Below are 4,691 nucleotides of genomic sequence, written 5' to 3'. Positions count from 1 at the left end.
GGGATTGGGTGATTACTTGGGTTGGAGGACCAGATCATCATGGGTGGCTGAATGCCCGTTGCCGACATTCTGTTCTCTTAGGTCACCCTCACAGATCAGTTCAACTCCTTCATCCCACCGGCTACGCAACCTCTTCAGTCTCAGGCAGCTACCTATGCATCGGTTCGCTGTTTGACCCAGGTGTGTGGGGTCCGGCTTGGCCAGGATGAGAGAGGTTAAAGGGACAGGTGGGAGAATCAGATCTTTAACATACGTTCTTCATGGCTCTTCCAGAGCTCAGGTACCTTGGCCACAGGCCCCTTGTGAGCAAAGATGTTACCGGATGCATGGGTGCTGGGATTTAGGTACTCTGTGTTGCCAAGGGAGGGAATTTCTAGGAATTGCTAGGTTATGGTTATTCTTCAGCTGCGAGGGTAAGGAGGAGTTGTGAAGGGTATTTCCCACGAGCCAGCCCTTTGTCCCCCCCTTTCCCTGCAGGTCTATAAATGGTTAATCTATCTGAGCTGGCAGGGGAAGTTTTCTGCCTTCTATAAAGTTTGGTTCCTGAAGGCAGATTTTTTTTTTTTAAATCCAGCAAGTGTCAGATAATTGGAAGGGTGGAGTGAGGCTGCAAACCGCAGCGCACCTTTGTCAGGACTTGTTTTTGAAGCAAAGCGCTGAAGGAAACAGGAGGGAGAGAAGAAGCGAACATTTTTGAAAGATCACTCAGCTTTAACACACCTTGAATAGGTCTGGATTAAAAAAAAAAAAAAGTGCCACAGCAAACTTCTAGAAGAAAAGCATCCGAGGAAGAGAGAGAAGAGAGAGAAGGTGTCTGCTTGAAGCCATTTCCAGTTCCTCCAGACTCGAGGCCAGGTGAGTTACAGGAGCTTTCTATTTCTTTTCTCTTTGGGATTTTGGTTTGAGGCTTGTTTTCAATTGTAAAATGTTTATTGGAGAAAGGAAGATGAAATTCGTGTCCGGTGTTCTGGTCGAACCAATAAACAGTTCACACATGAGTGTGTGCATGCTGAACCAGTAGACAGTTCACACATGAGTGTGTGCATTCTGCCTAGGCTTGGTTCTTTAAAGGAATACCAAGGAAGATCCATGTGAGGCCAAAGAGAAGGTCAGTCGAGAGCCAGCGGCTCGCCCAGCAAGGACTTTTCTCCGTTGTTGCCAGGGTTGTAAAGAGGCTCTTAGTAAAGGGCTCTTGCCGGCTGCCATTCCCACCCTCTCCCTCTTCCACTGGACAGTGGAATGGCTCAGGAGGGGAGTTTGAGTGCAGGTGAGTGGCGGCCCCCTGAGGCACAGCCATGGCTGCCCAGGCCTCTGCTGCTGGAAGGGTCAGATTTAACCTCTGGCTGTTCATCCCGTTATACTTCTCCTAAAAAGGAAAAGTGAAATCTTCAAATGGTATAACTAGTTCAGTAATTGCCTAAAGTCAAACTGTAAGGGAGAGAGAGGAGAGAGAGGTGGGAGAGAGAAAAGAGAGAGAGGGGAGAGAGGTGGGAGAGAGAAGAGAGAGCAGAGGAGAGGAGAGGAGAGGAGAGGAGAGAGAGAGAGAGAGAGAGAGAGAGAGAGAGAGAGAGAGAGAGAGCAGTTTCAATGCTTGTACTCTTTGATTCTTTGATGGCCAATTTGGCCTTTCTCTCCCCCGCCCCCCAAAAAAATCAGTTTGAATTTAGACTTGTCTGTTTAGGTCTAAGTGAACCACAGTTGAACTGATTGGCACATTATCCCCTCACTTTTGAAGTGGGGCAAGCCTCTGCCATCTCACTTCTCCCTAGCAGCAGTTTACTCCACAGTCTAAAGTTTGACACTGTTGCAGGCGCTTTCTGGAAAACTAGGCCTGTTTCTTCCCTCCTCCGTGTTCTTGGAGCTGAGCCACAGATTGGAGTGGAAACTCATCCAATACTTGTCCATCTGCTGATGGACGCCCTCAGATAATTGGGGGTTCTACCTCGCTCTTAGACCTTGCAAAATACCACACGGATCACAGTATACCGGGGTCAGATCCAGCGAAAAAGCCCACTTTGAATCTGCAGGGAAACTCCTTTGATCGGGGCTAGGACCAGGCCTAACAAATTACCAAACACAAATTGTAATCCATGGAAAGAGGTCTGTCAGCAACACCTGGCTTGTTTGCCAGTAATCAATGGCAGCAGCCACAGTGGCCAATGAGATGACATAATTACATCCCAGTGTCTTATCTGTGGTCATGAAACTCTGAGGTGACCAAATGTAGCAAGCAGTAAGCTCGCCTCTGGATGCTGAAGTGATTAAACCCACCATGTGAGTACCAGGACTCTGGTTGCCCTGGCCTTCAAAGGCCCTGGCTCCTGTGCGCTGTCAGATAAATGGTCAAGGCATGATTTTATCATTCTAAAAGCAATTTCAATGTTGCCTTATTTTAAAATGTACAGTTTATAGAGATTGGGGTAACAGAAAGCTAAAAAAAAGAAAATACTTGTGATTCTTTAGCAGAATATAGGAGCATTTATTCCTAAGAAATAGGAATAGAAATTAAAACATGTATCCTCATTATTCTCTCTGTCTCAAGAACATGCGTGTCATTAGAAGATAAGGTCAAGGCCATGGGTTGCTATCACTGACCGTGGTTGGTCCTTATTTGTATGTGCATCAGACCATGGCCCTGAGCAGTTGCAAGTGGATCTGACGCCATTCAAATAAAATGTAAAGGAAAAAAAAAACAATCAAAGTTGAAAACCATTTTCAAATTTTGTCTTCATACATAAGAAAGCCACATGGGGGTCATTTTTTTTAAAGCATTAGCCATAAAATAAGTATAAAGCAGTTGCTAAGAACAGTGGGTAGGCATGTTCTCACTCATGGGGAAGCTGAGAAAGGCTGACCTCATTCAAGGGGTGAGAAGGGTGCTGACCAGAGGCTGAGAAATACAGGGGCATGGGAAGAGACAGAGGCTGCCTGACAGCTGACAAAATACAGTGGGGGACGGTCTGGTTCCTGTGCTCCACAGTGCAGGGTGCCATAGAGTTGGATGTGGTAGAGTTGGCAATGATCTGTTATGTATTTTATAAATAACTAGAAGAAAGGTTTGTAGGTACCAAGACTCTGAGAAGGGTCTAAGGCATGGAAACATTATTTACCTTGACTAGATCATTGCATGTGCACCTACACCTAATCATAACACTCACATTGACTATATAACTTGAAAACACAACTGACAGCCAAGCATGGCAGCACGTGTCTTTAATCCCAGCACTTGGGAGGCAGAAGCAGGAGGATCTCTATGAGTTCAAAGTCAGCATGAACTGGACAGCAAGCTCCAGGTCAGCCAGGGCTATGTAGTGAGGCCCTGTCATAAGTAAATAAAAATAAGCAAATGTCAAGGAAAAAAGTTAGAGATGAAAATCGATGTAACTTTGGAATTAAGAACTTAAATGATCCACTCTTTCCTGCCAGTGATGAAGCAGCCTCCTAAAATTCTAGGAAGTTAAGAATTACGTTAGTTGACAAAGCTTCCATTAAGTGGTGCTTAGGGAACTCCAGAATACAGCCAAGGCGGCCAGGAACGGCAGGCTCGGGCACGAACCCTGCCGAACTCTCTTCTCCCTGATGTTATGCTTTTACAAAACTACAAGCTCTTGGAATGATTCAGACAGAATTTCTGTGAGGAAAAACCTCTGTTTCCAGGGGCCAATCCTAGCCCAGGTCTGTGTCTACACCCATCATCCTCCATGCAATTGTGAGCTCATAGAAAGTCTCTTCTTGGAGCCATGAGTCCCACCATGTGTACTCTTTGATTGGTGGTTTAGACCCTGGGAGCTCTGAGGGTACTGGTTAGTTCATATTGTTGTTCGTCCTAAGGGGCTGCAAACCCTCAGCTCCTTGGGTCCTTTCTCTAACTCCTTCACTGGGGACTCTGTGCTCAGTCCAATGGATGGCTGTGAGCCTCTACTTCTGTATTAGTCGGGCACTGTCAGGGCCTCCCAGGAGAGAGCTACCTCCAACACATCTCTGCTATCTCCAACCGTCAGGCTGGACACAAAAATGTACAACATAGCCAATGTCAGAAAGGCTGCATGCTAAGAGGGAAGTGCCTACCCACCTGGGGCAGGTTCTACCCACTGAGGAACTCAGTGCTAAGAAATGGCTCAAAGTCATGAAACCCAGGAAGCCACCAAGCAGCTGTCTCTTTGTGCCTTGCGGAAGCTAGGGAAACTATGGCTTTTTGCCATAGAAGATTTGTCATTAGAATTCAGGGAGTAGTTGAAGGGCCTAGGCATGCCTGTTATTGTCCTAGATACAGAAAAACCAGCAGAGCTGGGCAGGGGTAGTTCCTGGAGACTGGAGTTCTCCAAGCTACCACGTACTTGCCTTCATATCTGCCAGTAGAATCAGCCGATCCCATCAGTATCGTGGAAATATCAAAAATGATACATGTATAGTAAGATTCCAACATTAAGATAAACAGTAATCTCAGGGTAAACTTCTTATCGATTAAGTACCACCCTAGATAGCCAGTTATTGCCCCAACCAGCACCCAAGTATGCTGAAATGCTGAATCTCCTCAGTTGGTGCCTGGCTCATGGCTAATGGTCGGTCTGAAGCAGAACAGTGTTGGTGGTAATGGCTAATGGTCAGTCTGAAGCAGAACAATGTTGGTGGTAATGGCTAATGGTCAGTCTGAAGCAGAACAGTGTTGGTGGTAATGGCTAATGGTCAGT

General features: G+C 46.3%; 1 protein-coding gene across 1 annotated transcript in view; it reads left to right on the top strand.

Moving 5' to 3' along the window:
* Window positions 1–565: 565 nt before the first annotated feature.
* The window catches only part of Col17a1 (collagen type XVII alpha 1 chain), a 47,320-nt gene continuing 43,194 nt past the window's right edge, over window positions 566–4,691 (top strand). The window contains exon 1 of the mRNA XM_031390616.1: window positions 566–855. The gene's annotated coding sequence lies outside the window, so the exon portion shown is untranslated. The remainder of the gene's footprint in view (window positions 856–4,691) is intronic.

This window comes from Mastomys coucha, unplaced genomic scaffold (assembly GCF_008632895.1).
Source record: "Mastomys coucha isolate ucsf_1 unplaced genomic scaffold, UCSF_Mcou_1 pScaffold21, whole genome shotgun sequence".
In the NCBI taxonomy this organism is placed as follows: Eukaryota; Metazoa; Chordata; class Mammalia; order Rodentia; family Muridae; genus Mastomys; species Mastomys coucha.
Note: the sequence above shows the minus strand (reverse complement) of the source record. Positions and strands in the feature narration are given on the sequence as shown.